We start from the raw sequence: 18394 nt of genomic DNA on the forward strand, positions 1-18394 counted from the left end.
CTCCTATCGATTTGCATCCACCAGGTATACTCTTGGAAGCCCCCTTTCAGTGTCTCCTGCTTGTCAAGGAGACAACTGCATGGAGTAAAAGACATTCACAAAGGCCCATTTCTCAGATCTGATATAAATCCTCTTTGCCCTCCTCATGCCCCTCTCTGTGGTCTCTTCCACAGTAAAAAAAACATTTCTAGGGGCACCTGGCTGGCTTAGTCGGTAGAGCATGCGATTCTTGATCTCGGGTTGGTGAGTGGAGTCTGTCTTCATGCAGCAGCCAAAAGGATCCTTCGGAAAATTCTCTGCTCAAAACCCATCAATGGCTCCCCATCTCATTCTGCATAAATGATGAAGTCTCTGTGAGGCCTATAAGGCCCTCGCCACCCAGCCTCCATGTGCCTCTCTCATCTCATCTGCTGTTCCCCACCTTGCTCAGTACTTCTGCAGCCCTGCTAGTCTCCTCTTCGTTCCTGAAACATACTAAGCATAGCCCCACAAAGACAAGGGTCTTTGCACATTCCATCTGCCTAGACGGTTCTTTCCCTAGGTAGCCACATGGCATACTCCCTCACCTGTTTCAGCTCTTTCTTGAAATCCCATTTGCTTTCCTGACTGCTCTATTTAAACTTGCAACTCCTGCTCTCATATCTTATATATTCATTTTTTAATTTCTTTTTTTCCATAGCATAAGTCACCACACTGGACCTCACTAAAATGTAAGTTCCAGGAGAGCAGGGGTTTTGTTTGCTTTGGTTTGGTATCTCCAGTGTCTAGAACAATGTCTGGCACACAGTAGGTGCTATAATCATACTCAAGCACAATAAATGAATGAACACAGTCAGGGCCTTGGTTCTTGTGCAGGACTGACAGTCATTCCGGTGAAGATGGGGTCCTCCATCTACTACTAGCTGTATGACCTTGAGCAAGTCATCTAATCTCAAACCTTAGCTTCTCATCAGTAAAATGAGAATAATATTTACCTCACAGCCCTGTATGGATGAACAATTTATGGAAAGTGCTTTGTCCAGTACTTCAACAAGTACTTGAAATATTTGTTGTTATCATTATTCTTTGATGTCACAAACACCCAAAGAAAAGCTTCGGCCACACAGTGAAAGAAAAAGAGCAGAGAATCCCTTTTTAACTAACTTCCAAATGGATGAGTGGCTGCAACAAAGGAACCTGTTGGGTTTCTCACTAGAAATTGCTGCATTCTCATTATTATAAAGCACACCATCAATAACTTCCTTAGAGAAGCAAAAAAGGGCATGGCAGGAAGTAGAAAAATATTTTCCAACCACTGCAGATTACAAAATAGACTCCTTGCATTAATCAAGTGTTTTCTTCTTCCAGTGGGGTAACCTCAAGTACATGACACAAGATAAACAGAAAGCCATGCTCCATTAAATTTATGAAAGGATGTTGTTTATTTTTATCACATCTATTAGACTTGAAAGATATCCCTTAGTTCTCAAATCAACATCAGCGTCCATGTTTATTTCTGGGTTGCTGAGTGCTTTCACAAATAATAAAAGGCTAATCTCTCTCGCAAGCTAGTCACATGCTGGAGGGCAGAGGTTTTCGGATGGTTAGGGCATGGTGATGCACTGCACAGATGTACTTGGGTTTTAAAGCAGCTTTTTCTGGAGTTTTATGACAACCTGAAATTCCATACAGTTCAGAAAATGCAAGTTGTCCTACCTGCTAGGGGAAACCATCATCTCTGGGGAGGCTGTTTAGAGCCTTACTTCGGCCTCCCATGAATGATAACCACATTGTCCATAATTCAGAGTAGTTTGGTACCCTGCCACTATCTGTGCTTCGTGCAGCTGACAAATAGCCTCAGTAACCCTCTTCTGTAGGGTTACTGCACCTCCCCCTAAGCCATCTCCCCTTCCCTCCCAGTACTACTTCCAGACTGGAGAAGTCTAACCAATGTAAAGGTCACAGCTAGGCCAGTGGAAGGGTGGTCATGCATATATTCCTTCCCAGCAATATGATTCTGTCCAGCGGTGCTAATACACATTCATGCGTGCATTTCCTTGTCCTGGGGTCTTTCTGCCCTATTTCTGAGCTGAACAGGGGATCAAGCAGTTGTTAAGCAGTGAAGATTTCTCTCTTTTATCTTTTACTATCTTCTCACTATCAGAAGTATTAAAATTACTATTAACTCCAAACAAAACTAAAACTAAGATCTCAATTTTATTTTTCTTAAGGAAAAGAATTGGTAGGATTTTCTATGGGAAAGGCTAAAGTACCAAAGGAGGGCTCAAAATATTCTCCAAATCCTAAGCAACAGGCATGGTGCGACTACAGTACTGTGGGCCAGTGGGGTGAGCTGTTGGTACTTGGAGATTTTTGTGTCTCACCATCAAAGAACATCTGCTGTTAGAGAGGTATTTCCACAAGCTCCACCCCCATTCCACTACTGTTTCCAGTAAATGTCCTTCCCCAGAGATTAAGTCCAGGACCAGGCCAGCAGCCTCACGACCCTCAACACACACATACTCCACCCCCATTAGTGTCATCAAACCTCTCCAACCTACTGCTTATCCAAAAATCAAAATTTCAGGTGGTTCACACACAGTGAAGACGGGCACGGTGCCTGGGATCAGTCCCCGCCAGGAAAGTCACTCGTTCCAACATAGATCAATCAGTGAGTCTCCCTAAAGATACTCAGACTGTTCCCAGAAAAGGCCCTGTGCTGGGGTGGGACCGGCTCTCTGGTCTGAAACTGGATTGCCACCACTCCTATGGAGTTCGGGCCATACTTAGTGATGCCCAGAGTCTGAAAAAGCGAGTCACCTGCCTTCCTATGAAAAGGCCAGGTCTTTGCATTTCACCTGAAAGAAAAGGTCACTCTAAAGAAGCAAGACACTCTGAGAAATAGACATTCCTTGCTCATGCCTGGGAAGGCTCTTATCTTTCAGGGAGAGACACTTCATGATTAAAACAATGCTTACGACTGATAAAAGGATGCTTGAAACTTCCTGATCATGCTAAGAACGCAATGACTTGGAGAACCAGGCTGGGCAGAGCTTCTAATTTTTTATTTTGTTCTTTGATGCTCTTTGGAAACTCCAACGTTTTGGGGATAAGCCCCTCCCGAGTGCTGCAAGGCCCGTTAGACTCATTCAGCAGATCTGGGAATGTTTCTCAATCAGGCCCAGCCTTAGTGTCTGCAGCTGTAAGATGGAGCCACTGGGCTTGATGGGCTTTACGATCCCATCCCACAGATTCTGTGAGAGCAATTCTTTTCCTTGTTACACTTTCTGGCTTTCTGTCCTGGAGTGAGGTCATCAGAGTGGTAACCTGTCGCCCCTCCCGGTTCCAAAAGATCTTTTCCAGACTTGCACGTCCACCAGTCTCAGATGCCTGCCCCAGAGGAGTCAGCTCTGCAGGGCCCAGCCGGGGGCCCCAATCCCCAGGGAAGCAGAAGGCACTTCCTGAGTGTCAGTGCCCCGGCCCAGGGGACACTGTGAGATTACTGTGTCATCACCTCTGGTTTATCGATCAGAATCCTGAGATGGGTCTTCACTTGTCTAACAACCTGGTCATTAAATCACACATGCCTTTTTTTTTTTTTTTTTTTAACTACCGAGTTTTTCCCCCGAAACTAAAGGTAAGGAGTAGCTGTGAGTCAGAGGTGCAAGAACAAAGGACACCATCCCCCAGAGAGGAAATACAGAAAGGATTATCCTCTTTCAAAGGTGCAATAATGAAATACTTTCCTTCCCCTGGACGGGCAATTTTATCAGGGTTCACTGCAGGGGGAACAAGATGCTATTGTCTTGATTTAATTGGCATAATATCTCCCCCTCCTCCAAACGAGGGTTTAGACATCTGCTAAATGCTTTCTGCTTGAGGATGAAATCCCTTTCAACTTCGCACACTTCCTCTCACCCAGGCTTCTCAGGGGGCTCCAGAGGGGACCATCCTTGCTTCTGTCCAGTGGCCACCTCCTGTGCTGTGCCGGCAGGCGCGGGCTCCTGGGGCTCCGCAGGACTCTCTCTGGTCCTGTTATCTTCACCCCTCACCTCCCCACAGCATGGGCACTGGACTAGCCAACAAGTTCCCACAGAAGTTATAGAATTCCAAAACTGGAGTCCCTTCTGGATCTTTGCTGAGCCTGTGAAGACACAATAAGAGGCGTCCAGGAGGAGAACTCTGCCATGAAATCCTGACCTTTTTGTCCCTTGGAGTGGAAGAAAAGGAAGAGTTGAGTAATCGGCAAAGAGTCCGGCTGGCCAGAGCCTGTGTGAGCTGATTGATCCACCTCTGCAGTCCCTCTTCCTTATTGTTCTTTCCAGACCCTGGCCAGCGGTGCCCTCAGCCATCAGAGTCAGGTCGGTGGCACCAGGGCAGGGCTGGCCACTGCTGTTACCCCTACACCTTCTAGCTAAGAGAACATGAAGACAAGCTGTCCAGATACCATAGCTGCTGGCCTGCCCCTCTGGCAGCCTTATTTTCGGAGGAATTTGAGAACAGAGAAACTCAAAAGGGGATCAGGTGGTGGGTTGGAAGGTGTAATCTCACAAGGAGAACAATGAGAAGTCCGAATATCAAGCAGATGGATATCGGGAGACACTTGCATACAGAGCCACACTTTGTCCCAACTCTGAGCTTTCTTGATAACTGAATCCATGACTAATGTACCTTCCACCCACCCACCCACCCCCAAATCATGCATATTGATGAATGAGACCCTTAGATCTCAGGTTAGAACTTCAACTCAATAAGAAGTTAATAAATTCCTAAAGGTCAAATTAAACTTACTCATGGAAACACTATGCATTCTCCACCATTTTTGCCTCTTCCCCATCCTCCACACCCTCCCCATTCTGCAGCCAGGGAAAGAAAATTAAAATCTCTATAGAGTTATTTGTTTTTGTTTGTCTTTTTGTTTTAGCAAGAGCTTCTCTAACCCATCTGGTCATGACAGCGCTTTGGCACACGCATTTCAACAGCCCCATTCCTGGTGTGCCGTGAAACCTATAGAAAAGCCAGGTATGGGCTGCCTAGGGTGGCTCAATTGATTAAGCATCCAACCCTTGATTTCAGCTCAGGTTGTGATCTTAGGGTTGTGAGATTGAGCCCCGTGTTGGGCTCTGTGTTGGTGTGTGGAGCCTACTTAAGATTTTCTCTCTCCCTCTTCCTCTGCCCCTCCCCATCATCTCCCCTAAAAAAGAAAGAAAGAAAGAAAGAAAGAAAGAAAGAAAGAAAGAAAGAAAGAAAGAAAGAAGAAAGAAAGAAAGGAAAGAAAAAAGTCTCAAATCAGACTTTGAAACCCAACATGAATTACCCAAAGGACACAGCAGATTTAAATGTCAAGAAACAAGAGGTTCATAGTTGTTTTCTTCTTGTGGTTTTGGTTTTTTGGAAGTAAAGGGAGCTCAGAAAGGCCTCGTCGAAAATATCAATAGAAGTGGGGGAGTTCCTAGCATTATTTTCCACTTTTTCCATTGGAAAAACCTTTCATCAGAACTGGTTTCCACAAAAGATACTTCATACCTCCAGACAAAAAAAAGATACAGGAAAATAAAAGCCAACTCAAAGAAAGAAGCCTGTTTTACCCCCATTTGGTTGGAAGAATATGATTAACACTTATTTCTTCATTTTAATTCTGGAACCTAAGATTACATACATCATAAGCAGCCCAGGATAAGATCAGTGGCATCTACCTATGGATCCGCCCACCACAAGTGATGCAGGTACTTTGGTCTAGATGGATTTTTCCAAAGCTCTAGTGAGTCAAAGAAAGGTTGCATAAGGTCCTGCCTCCCAAAGCTCTTGGACTTCTGGTTGGAAAGTAATCTTTTCCGTCAAAGCCCTTTCCAGCCTGTGTGAGCAGCTCAGAAAGCAGAGTGATGGTCACCTCATTATATGAAGACCCCTGAGCCAAGAATGACTCAATCCTAAAGAGGCTTCCTTCCACCTTCCACCATAGCGATGTCTAGATCCCATTCACATTCCAACACACAAGCACACGTACTGGCACCACCAGTTGGCAGGAGCTCTGACAAGGAGTGTTGGATTAGAATGGGAATAAATCTGAGCTGTATCATGTAGGTTTGGACTTCCAGTTATAAGATGAAGATGTCCTGGGGATGTAACATAAAGTATGTACAGCAACTGCACAGCAACGGGGACTCTATAGTTAAGAATAGTACATTGGATATCTGAAAGTTGCTAAGAATAGGTCTTAAAAGATCTCATCAGAAGAAAAAGAAAATTGTAACTGTGCATGGTGACGGATGTTATCTAAACAAATTATGGTGATCATTTTGTAATGTTAATCTATATTAAATCATTATGTGGTACACCCCAAATTAATCCAATGTTATATGACAATTATATATCAGTTTTTTTAAAATGCAGGCTTGGAGCCAAGCTTCATTTCATGAGAACAGTGTGGCCTGCAGAGCCTTTTCCCTCTAGCAAACCAGGGGCAGAGGAGGGGTGAGAGGTGCTAATTTCCTCTAACCAGACCTCACTGAGAGAAGTGTCCACATCCACCCCAGACACGGCTCCGAAATAAAGGGGGCATGTGGGAGGTGTTAGTGCCCTCTTCCGAGTCAGTATTTCACTAAACTGCTCTGATTTTCTTCTCTAATACCTTTTACATTTAACATTTCCCCAGTGGCTTTCATTCAGGCCTCCTCTCCTTAGACCACAAGAGAGCCTAAGGGTAAACCACTGTCTGTTTTGCCCAGAGGGCTGGGCAGTAATCCTCCGACCAGGGGGCTGGGTTCTTCTCCAGCAGCACATCTGCGAAATGAGAAGAAAAACGACAGACAGAAGGGCAGAAGTGAAAGGTTTACCTTCCAAACCAGTATATAAGATTTTTCTGTATTTTAACCCCCGATTAAAAGTTCCTTTTGCAGCCCTGCTCATAAAGGAATGTTAAATATTAAAATATATATGAATGTATACACACACACACACACACACACACACACACACACAGTTATTGGATCTGAGAGCCAAATCCTATTGCAGAATGAGAACTGTAATGTTACCTGGTAATAAAAACATAAACAGTGATGAAGTCACCACAAGCCACATAACTGCTGGTTGCTGCTTAGAATCACGCTGTCTGCCCATGGCTGGGGTGTTCTAGAACAAATCTGCTCTGCTACTGAACAAATGAACAATTCAACCACTCTAGGCAGCTGGTTATCCATAATCTACCAGAGATGGGGATGCCCCTTGAGTCTTTTCCAAAATTTTCAGTTGTTCATATGTATGTATTTTTCTGTTGCTACTTACTTTTCTACCACCAATCAAAACCCCAGATTTTTCTATGAGTATGTGTGCATGCATGTCTGTGTGTGTGTGTGTGTGTGTGTGTGCATGTGTAGGAGAGAGAAAAAGTAGTATTACTTAAAAATGGTGTTTCAGAAAAACAATTTCAGCATCAGATTTGTCATTCTTTTCTCTTCTTTTTCTCCCAGTATATTTTTTTCCAGGATGACTGCGCTTTATTCTGCTAGGTCTTCTTTTTTCACAAGCTTTGGCCTTTCTGCTGCCCTGCAGAGAACGGTCACAACTTGCTTCTCCTTTTTCTTTTCCTTATAACAAGGATGTACTAGTTCCCCTTTTGTAGACACCTAGAACTACCACTGACCTCTTTTGTCATGAGGTTAAGACTTTTATTTCCTCAAACTATCTTCCAGAGTTTTGTTTTGTTTTTAAAATACTTCTTAAATCATAGAAAATTGACTGGAATCCTAGACATGCCGTTCCTAGTGTTTATGTGTTGTTTATAAAAAAAAAAAAAGTGGAGAGGGGACAGGTAGTAAGAGAAGCTTTAAAACTTAAGTATACATTGAGCTTCAGCTGATTTATCTCTTTTGTGTCTTATGGATGGTTTTAACATCTTGTTTCCCAAAATGCGTTCTCAGAAGAGGTTGACAGTAAATCGTCAAGTACTTTTGATGCTACTCTTAGTTAGCAAGTTCCCTAGTTAACCAATGTATCAGGAGAGTTTATAGCCAACATTTGTTACTGTCACTGTTTGGCTATTCAACCCGAGGCAAGGGCTCCGATCTGCAGGCCCGAGCACTGGGGAAGCAGCAGGAGGCTGGGTCGGCAGCCCTGGCATCAGCTCAGTTTGCTGTGTCAGTATGAGTAATTCACTTAGCTTACTGGATCTCTGGCTCTTCATGCAAAATGGAATTTCTGCCTACCCACAACTCAGGGACCTTGCAAGATTCATATGAAAGGACTTGCGAAGTTTTCTGCAAGGAAAAAAATAGGAATCATTAAATTGCTCATTCAGTCAGCCTTCTGTGTGGACACAACATGTGTGTCGAGCACCAGTGCAGGCAGAGGGATGAGGAGATGGGGTGGGCCGGTGTCTCAGACAGTATTACTATGACACCCAGTGTCACCCAGTCTTACTGTGTCACCCACCCACTCAGGTCAGAGAAAGGTATGGGGACAGCCACAGGGGGGAAGAGATGTGAATATCTCGAGTGACCCCTGCTATGAAAGCAGGAGAAATTCTGCATGTGAGCAATGGCCCTCGTTTTTTAAACCCTATGAGCTGTTGTCCTTATGAGTGTGCTTATCATTATCAGATGATTACCAAATAGAAAATTATCATTAGCAATTTTATTTTATTTTTTTTATAAATTTTATTTTATTTTTTATTTATTTATGATAGTCACACAGAGAGAGAGAGAGAGAGAGTCAGAGACACAGGCAGAGGGAGAAGCAGGCTCCATGCACTGGGAGCCTGACGTGGGATTCGATCCCGGGTCTCCAGGATCGCGCCCTGGGCCAAAGGCAGGCGCTAAACCGCTGCGCCACCCAGGGATCCCTCATTAGCAATTTTAGATTGGGAAATTCCACAGCCGAAGAAACGACTGTTCTGATCTGTTGTGCGCCCAGGCACCCTGGTAAGGCAACTGGATTTAGGACAACTGATGTGGAATCATCCACCAGTTCCTCTTGACAGCCACAATCTACCTATCACATGATATGAAATGTCAAACTGCTCACTTCAGAGAAGAATTTGATTTTGAGAAAATACTGTAAAAGCTCATTTAAAGCTGTAATAGATATTCATGGGAAATGCTTTTTTGCATTACGGTGGGATTCTTCAGTTTGCTATTTCTAAAAAAGCAGTAAAGGGGGTCCTGGGTGGCTGAGCTGGTTGAGCATCCAACTTTTGATCTCAGCTCAGGTTTTGCTCTCAGGGTGGTGAGTGCAAGCCCTATGTCTGGCTCTGAGCTAGTGTGGAACCTACTTTAAAATATAAATAAATAAATAAATAAATAAATAAATAAATAAATAAAGCGGTAAATTCTTTAATCATCTCAACTGGGTGAATTTAAAAATAAATCTAAACCATTAAAAACTCCGGCTTTTTTTTTTTTTTAAGATTTAATTTATTTATTTGAGAAAGAGAGAGAGAATGAGCACAGAGCAGGAAGGGAAGAAGCAGACTCCTCAGAATGTCTGGGTGGGTCAGTGGTTGAGCATCTGCTTTTGGCTCAGGTCATGATCCCAGGGTCCTGGGATGGAGTCCCACATTGGGCTGGCTCCCCAAGGTGAGCCTGCTTCTCCCTCTGCCTGTGTCTCTGCCTCTCTCTGTGTGTCTATCATGAATAAGTAAATAAAATCTTTAACAAAAAAAGAAGAAGAAGAAGAAGAAGAAGAAGAAGAAGAAGAAGAAGAAGAAGAAGAAGAAGAAAGAAGAAGAAGAAGAAGAAGAAGAAGAAGAAGAAGAAGAAAGAAGAAGAAGAAGAAGAAGAAGAAGAAGAAGAAGAAGAAGAAGAAGAAGAAGAAGAAGAAGAAGGAGAAGAAGAAGAAGAAACCTCATCAAATAGGGAGCCCAATGTGGGGCTGGATCCCAGAACACTGGAGTCATGACCTGAGTGGAAGGCAGACACTTTACCACCTAAGCCACCCAGGCACCCCAAAAAACTCTGGCATATGTTAGGGTTATCATTCATGTGTATACCTAAAACCGCTAAGATTTGTTTAGGTAGAACTTAAATAAAGCATCGACACTGTTTTTCACTGGGGAACCCTGCTGTATACCTCCATGAGAGCATTTCCCTGGCTCATTGAAGGGAATGTGCATCTCTTACCTGCCATATGCAGGATTGAACATATGAAGAGTTGGGGCCACTTTTGTTTGATCAGGTCAGGGGGCTCCAGGCCCCCAAGACCAAAGTAGGATTAAGAGGCTTTCAAAATATCTAACATATTTATTCTGATATTATTTATCTCTGTATCCATCTCCCCCTACTAGACTACCTCCTCTAGGGTAAATATTTCATTCATTCCTTTATTCATTCACTTACATATACCTCTAGCTTCTAGCTTTGTCCCTGGCTTTCGCTAGATGCTCAAAAAGAGTCAGATGGTCCCAGCAGACTTCCACATCTCTCCTTCTCCTTCCCCTCATTGATGTTGTAAGGAGGGTGCTGTCACCTGTCTACCAAAACTGAACTCCAGGCCATTCCTGTGTCCCTTCCTTGAACACTCCAGCCTCTCACCACAGGACTGGGCTGAGCTACTGGACAAAGCCACCCCCTGTGATTCTCCAGCTCCCATTAGCCTCTGAATGAATGCTAGATGGTGGCATCTAAACTGCGTCCCCCCACCCTTTTCTTTTGGAATAAAGTCCAAGGGCCATAATGAAAAGCGCTATACTTTAAGTCCCCTTGGCAGGGCCAGCTTCAGGGACCCACTACCTGTGCCACCTGGTGCTTAGAAGAATGCCATGTTTTGCTCAATGTTCTGCTGTCACTCTCTTGAAACTCTTAATAATTCTAGAGTTATTAATAATTTTCATTTTGCATTGGGTCCTACAAATTTTGTAGCCATCCTGTCTCTCAGGCACGGGGCATTAACAATGAGTAAGTGGAAGGGTGGAATCAAACTAAGCTTATCAAATAATGTCTTTGAAAAGAAATAAGACCGAAGAGTAAGCTTTTATCATTGGCCAGCTTGTAAACAGGAAATACCTGTAAATGCAAATTTGGTGGAAATGGGTCCTTCTTAAAGGAAAAGCTGTGAGCACAAGAGAAAACATTCTTTGATGCCTGTGACATTTCTTGGGTTTGACTCAGTTGGCAGGAAGTATAAAGAAATTTAGAAGTTGTAGTGGTAGGGTAATGAAATTAAGGGAAAATGTATTTTACTTTAGATGTTTAAAGCCTACCCTAAATTTAGTGGGAAATAAACACTGGGGGGAAAAATTATAGAATCCAAGGAGAACTTGAATGGAAGGTAATATGAAATGTACTATGGATTTAACCTGAGACTATAGACTCTCTGTCACATTTTATCCTAGCAGTTCAAAAAAAGAAAAGAAAAGATGATTATGAGATAAGATTCCAGGAAAACATGGCTAGTTATATCTTTAACGCTTATCAAAGAAGTCTTGAAGAGATCTGAAGAAAAACAACTTGAATTTTTTGGAGGGATTTAGTAAGGCATTGTGAATCTGTGTGTGTTTTTCCAGGTTAAATTTCTAAGCTACAGGGAAAAAAATCACAGCCTTCAATATCAAAGGCAGACAAGAGTCAAATTATTAGGTGGCCCATCCAATCAGTTTATTCCTTATACCTGTCCCATGGAATATCTTCTATCAAAGTCACTATAATATTGTTTATTACCTTCTATAATGAATTTAACAGCATTCATTTATCTTTAAAAACATTTAAAAAAATATTTTATTTATTTCAGAGAGAGAAAGCATGAGAGCAGAGGGAGGAGTAGTGGGAGTAGACCCCTTACTGAGCAGGGGTCTTCATTTATTTATTTATTCATTTATTGCTGAAGATGTTGAGCAGGGAGCCAGACATGGGGCTTGATCCCAGGGCCCTAGGACCACAACCTGACCCGAAGGCAGACGGCCAACTGACTGAGCCACTCAGAACCCCCTAAAAACAATTTTTAAATAAACTTTCCACTTTAAAATAGTTTTAGGGGCAGCCCGGGCAGCTCAGCGGTTTAGCGCCGACTTCAGCCCAAGGCATGATCCTGGAGACCCGGGATTGAGTCCCACATCAGGCTCCCTGCATGGAGCCTGCTTCTCCCTCTGCCTGTGTCTCTGCCTCTCTCTCTCTCATTCTGTGTCTCTCATGAATAAATAAATAAAATATTTAAAAATAAAATAAAATGGTTTTAGATTTATAAAAAAAAAATTGCAAAGGTAGTACAGAGAGTTCCCATATAGCTCTCACCTAGTACCTCCCATTGCTAACATCTTACGCCACCATAGCAGTTTTTCACAAAGAACCCAATACCGATAAGAGACTATCAACTAAATTTCATGCTTTAAGGGCACCTGAGTGGCTCAGGTGATTAAACATCCAACTCTTGATTTGGCTCAGGTCATAATCTCAAGTCGTGAGATCAAGCCCCAGGTCAGGCTCTGTGCTCAGCATGGAGTCTACTTGAGATCCTCTCTCTCCTTCTGCCCTTCCCCACACTCATGCACATGTGTGCACTCTCTCTGTTTCTCTCAATAAATACATTTTTAAAACTTTTTTTTTTAATTTTGTGCTTTATTTTGATTTCATTAGGTTTTCCACTAATACCTGTCTCTGTTCCCAGGATCTCATCCAGGATAGCACATTGCATTTAGTAGCCATGTCTCAGGTCTGTGACAGGTTATCAGACTTTTCTTGTTTGTCAAAGACTTTGACAATTCTGAGGAGCACTGGTTAGGTATCTTGTTGAATGATCCTTAATTTGGATCTATCTGATAATTTTCTTCTGGTTAAACTAAGGTTATGGATCAGAGGACCACAGAGATAAGTGCTCTTCTCATGACATCACATCAAGGGTATATGCTGGCAACACAATTTATTGCTGAAGATGTTGACCTTGACCACCAAACCAAGAGAGTATTTGCCAGATTCCTGCCTGGTAAAGGTACACTCCCTCCCCATTCTTGCCATACTCTACCTGCTGGAAGCAAGTCACCAACCACAAACCACAAACTACACTCAAGGTGGGGAGGGGTTAGAGAGGAGCTTAGGTCCACCTCCTGGCAGGAGGGGTATCTAAGGAAATTATTTGGAATTCTGACAAGAAGGATTTTCTTCTTCTCTCCTCATTTATTTGTATCAGTATGGACACATGGGTATTTATTTTATACTTTGGGTTATAACCTTGTACTACATTATTTATTCTGTTGCTCAAACTGTTCTGCTTTGGCTGTTAAGACCTCTTTCAGGTTGGCTCCTGTATCTCTTTGACACCCACCCCCCATCCTTTTGTTTGGGTTGGGTTGGGTTGGGTTGGGTTGGGTTTAGCACTTTCCTACCTTCCAGCACTATGAGGTTCTTCAGGCTTATTCCTGCACTTCCCTGCCCCAGCCGGTGCATTGGCCTCTTCTCCAAGGAGCTCTTGTTCCTTTTCCTGGAGAATGATATTAGATTTGCATGCTGGGGTTACCTATCATTTTCTTCCTATGCCAGTCATCAACCTCAATTCTTAGCCACTCGTCTACTGAAACATCTCTGTAGCTCTGATTATCTACAGAACATACTCCAGGCTCCTTGGCCTCACATCAAGGCTCTCTCACCATTAGTTCCCAATCCAGCTTCCCCAGGCTTATCTCAACCCCCAGAAGTCTCTTACACCTCAGCCAGATACCTTATACTCCACAGGGTCTTAAACTCTCCTTACCCTCTCCTGCCTTCCCAGCTTTGCTTATCAATTCCTGCCACTTGGCCCATTTTTTCTCTACAATTTCAGTGTCAAAAATCTCTCCCCACAGCACAGGATGCTTTGTCTCCCCCCACCAGCTTTCCAAGTCGTCCCAAAAGAGCATAATGACTTCTTCATTTAAGATCACAGAGCTACAAGCTTCAGATGTGAAAAGCATGAGTAACCTACAAATTATTTTGAGATCTCTGGCTTCGTTTCATTCTCCTACAACTTATTTGCAGGTGGAGAAATCAAAGCTGGAGATGGTAAAGTGACTTTGCCAAAGTTACACAGCTAATAAGAGACCAAAACCAATATTAGAACCCAAATCTTCTGATTCTAAATCCAATGCTCTTCCTATCAGTCCATTTGACATTTCACTATCTTTATTTGGACACCTGAGACCTCTCTTACTTGACCATAGCCTCCATAAGGACGGGGGCTATATCCCACATATTTTTATAGGACTCGGACTCCTAGCACCTAAAAACATATTTGTTTCTTTGTTTGTTTGTCTGTTTAAAGATGTATTTATTTACTTGAGAGAGTACAAGTGTATGTGCATGAGGAGGGGGGAGGGCAAGAGAGAGGGAAAGAATTTCCAGCAGACTCTAGCTGAGAAAAGAGCCCCAATGTGGGGCTTGATCTCACAACCCTGAGATCATGACCTGAGCCAAAACCAAGAGTCGGGTGCTCAACCAACTGATCCAGCCTGGCGCCCTCCAAAAATATGTTTCAGTATAGTAGGAACTTGATAATTATTGACTAATAAATGAATAAACAAAATCTCTCTAAAACAAAAAGAATATATCAATCTACTTTTCCACAAGGAATTATGTGATCCTGACCTCTCTCTAACCTACATGATCACTACCACTAGCATTACACTTTCTGTATTTTGTTTTGTTTTTATTTGTCTTTGCCAACTTTACAGGCAAAAACAAGGTCATGTTGTTGTCTTAATTTTTTTTTTAAGATTTTATTTTTAAGTAATCTCTACACTCAATGTGGGGCTTGAACTCACTACCCTAAAATCCAGAGTCACATGCTCTACTGACTGAGCCAGCCAGGCACCCCTAATTCATGCCTGTTGATTACCAATGGCTTTGAACATTTTTCATGTATTTACTGGTACTAGATAATTCTTCTATTTCATTTCTCTGTCCATTTTTCCATTAAGGTAATAGTGATTTTCAAAAAAAAAAAAAAAAAAAAAAAAAAAAGGTAATAGTGATTTTCATAATGATTGAAAAGAGCTCTTTATATATTAAGAACATTGATCCTTTGTAACTTTTTTTGCAAATATTTTCTTCTTCATAGTTTAACAACTCTTAATTTTACTTACATGTATTTTTACATTTTTAAAAGTTTATTTATTTTTCAATAATCTCTACACCCAACATGGGGCTCGAACTCACAAACCCTGAGATCAAGAGTCACAACAAGCCCTTCTACTGAGCCAGCCAGACATTCCAATTATATTTACATTTTTAGATGTACCAGCTTCAAAATTTATGGGACAAATGTTGATTGCAGTATAATTATAAGAAAAAAACTGGAAACAGTATAAACATCCAATAAAGAATAACCAAAATGCAGTGTATCCATGCAGCTAGAATGTTATTCACTGATTTTAAAAACAAGCTTTTTTTAATAAAAGTAAGATACTTTTATACTTTCTACCAAATATTAGATGAAAAAGTATATAACAGGGGCACCTGGGTGGCTGAGTCGGTTAAATGTCCAACTCTTGGTTTTGGCTCAGGTCATGATCTCATGGGTGGTGGAATTGATCCCCACTTTGCGTTCCATTCTTGGCGGGGAGTCTGCTTGAAGATTCTCTCTGTCTGCTCTTCCCCCTACTTACACGCACTTGTGCTCTTTCTCTCTGACACAAATAAATAAATCTTTTTTTAAAAAAACTGTATAACTATAGTATGGCCCTAATTTAAAATATATACTCCATTAGAAAAAAAATAGTTGAAGGCAAATTCAGAAAATGATTAGCACTGGTTACCTTTGGGTTATGGAAGTGTAGGTAATCTTTAATTTCTTCCCTAAATATTTTTTTCCAAATCTTCTATGATGAATACGTATTTATGAAGAAGGAAAAAATATGTTACTGAACACCATCAAAAAGTGTGCATTTAAGAGGCATGTTGAGGGTGACAGGGTTCTTAGGAAGTGCCTATAACTTCCATTTGCCAAAGAGAGAAAAATGTTCTGCCCAGAGCCCAGAACATCTTTCCCAAGGTGACCCACAAGTGTAAACTCTATAGCCCTCCATTTCCAGAGAGTTGCTTGGCAACCCGTGCCCCCCCCATAACCTCTCAATAAATATATTCTCACACATCACACACAGGACACATCTAGATAAGAAAGCAGGCAGCATCTATAACTCTGTGAGAGAGCAATCAAATAAAAGATGCAGAACAGACCACAAATTCCCAGAATCAACGGTGTCCTCATACCCCAAATGTCACCATAAGCCAGCATTTACCATAAGAAGCCAAACAGTTGTGCCTCCTAGTTATCAAGGCATGTCACATTTCTCAGTGACCCCGGGAGGGGCGGGGGGGATCGTAACCTGCTAATGCCAGCCAGAGCATTCTTGGAAATGCCACCTGCCTAAGCCAACCCTTCTGAGAACAGAGGCATGGACCACAGTCATTGGTGAGGGAGCTCCAGAAGTTATTGAGGGATGAGTGTGTCTGTGAGAACACTGGTCCTGGTGAGCTTCCCCCAGGGGAGTGTGGCTCTGTCTGCACTTAGCACAGGCATGCTAGAACTTCATACCACTGTTTTTCCAGTAAGTACCCTGGACTTCCCTGGTCCTGCGGCTTTCTGGTTTTCAGAGAAGAAAGTCCCAAAGCAGGCTCCTAGACACTGGGGAACCAGAGGATCTTCTGGTTCTCCCCTTTAATCTTTGCTTTAAATCCTAAGGGCAGAAAAAGAGTGGTTGACGCCTGCAGGCTGTTTCCCAGGATCTGTGTCTCCTGGCTTCTGGGTTCAGCAATGGGCAACGAGGGCTTCTTGTAGGAGATGAGGAGGAGGGAGGGCATTTCTCTCCCTCCCTTCTCTCTGCAAGTAGGGCATGCGTCTCCTCCAGTCCAGCTCCTGCACCTCCTCCACCCCCTCCAGTCCCACTCCAGCACCTCCTCCAGTCCCGCTCCTGCACCTCCTCCAGTCCCGCTCCTGCTCCTCCAGTTCAGCTCCTGCACCTCCTCCACCCCCTCCAGTTCAGCTCCAGCACCTCCTCCAGTCCAGCTCCTGCACCTCCTCCACCCTCTCCAGTCCCACTCCAGCACCTCCTCCAGTCCGGCTCCTGCACCTCCTCCAGTCCCGCTCCTGCACCTCCTCCAGTCCCGCTCCAGCACCTCCTCCAGTCCCGCTCCTGCACCTCCTCCAGTCCAGCTCCAGCACCTCCTCCAGTTCAGCTCCTGCACCTCCTCCAGTCCCGCTCCCACCTCCTCCAGTCCCGCTCCTGCACCTCCTCCAGTCCCGCTCCTACCTCCTCCAGTCCGGCTCCTGCACCTCCTCCAGTCCCGCTCCTGCACCTCCTCCAGTCCCCCTCCTGCACCTCCTCCAGTCCCGCTCCTGCACCTCCTCCAGTCCCGCTCCTGCACCTCCTCCAGTCCCGCTCCTGCACCTCCTCCAGTCCCGCTCCTGCACCTCCTCCAGTCCCCCTCCTGCACCTCCTCCAGTCCCGCTCCTGCACCTCCTCCAGTCCCGCTCCTGCACCTCCTCCAGTCCCCCTCCTGCACCTCCTCCAGTCCCCCTCTTGCACCTCCTCCAGTCCCCCTCCTGCACCTCCTCCAGTCCCGCTCCTGCACCTCCTCCAGTCCCCCTCCTGCACCTCCTCCAGTCCCCCTCCTGCACCTCCTCCAGTCCCGCTCCTGCACCTCCTCCAGTCCCCCTCCTGCACCTCCTCCAGTCCCGCTCCTGCACCTCCTCCAGTCCCCCTCCTGCACCTCCTCCAGTCCCCCTCCTGCACCTCCTCCAGTCCCGCTCCTGCACCTCCTCTAATCCAGCCCTGCTGAGGTTTCTGCTTCTGCCAGCCGACCCCAGCCCCTACTTGCAAGTAATGTCACCTCCTTCTCTTGTCCCTCCAGCCGGAGGCGGTGACGGCTTCCTGCTGTAGCTACCCTTCGGCGGCCTCGCTGTCCCGCTAACCCTCGGTTGGCTTCTCAGCCATTGGGTGACCCGCGTGACCGACTCTTGGGAGTGACGTCCCTCTGTCGGGAACCCTGGGGCGGTGCCGTGTTCCCGGGTGCACACTGGCCTGGCAGGCACGGCGGTGCCCACCTGCTTTCCGTTCCCAGATCCAAGCGTGGCCAGAAACGGGACCGAAAGAACCCGGGCTTCGCGGGCAGGAAGGCGCATGCGCGCAGCTCTGAAAACCCGCACAAGGCTGCGCATTGCCCGCAGCAAACCGCCTCGCAGCAGAGACCTTTTGTTTTTGTTTCTGCTTTTGAAGATTTTGTGTACTTATTTGGTGGTTTGTTTAAGAGGGGGAGCAGCGAGGGAGATGGGCAGACCCCGTGCGGGGCTGCATCTCACACACACACCCGGGATCGCGACCTGAGCCGACACCCAGAGGCTGCACCACCCACGAGCCCCCACAGAGATGTTTCGTGACCTCCTGGCGAGGACTGGCCGCGTCATGGGGGCTACACATGGTTGTGAAAGCCCGTCAAGACTTTTCTTCCAAACCCTGGGA

General features: G+C 44.6%; 1 long non-coding RNA gene across 1 annotated transcript; it reads right to left on the minus strand.

Annotated features, from left to right (window-relative positions):
• Nucleotides 1-3023: 3023 nt before the first annotated feature.
• Nucleotides 3024-18028, minus strand: LOC111096800. The gene is made up of 3 exons (XR_005362577.1): nucleotides 17766-18028; nucleotides 13289-13383; nucleotides 3024-4123 (listed from the first exon to the last, which is right to left on the minus strand). It is a non-coding gene; the product is annotated as an uncharacterized LOC111096800 (long non-coding RNA).
• Nucleotides 18029-18394: the final 366 nt, after the last annotated feature.

This window comes from Canis lupus, chromosome 7, assembly GCF_011100685.1.
Source record: "Canis lupus familiaris isolate Mischka breed German Shepherd chromosome 7, alternate assembly UU_Cfam_GSD_1.0, whole genome shotgun sequence".
Lineage (NCBI taxonomy): Eukaryota > Metazoa > Chordata > Mammalia > Carnivora > Canidae > Canis > Canis lupus.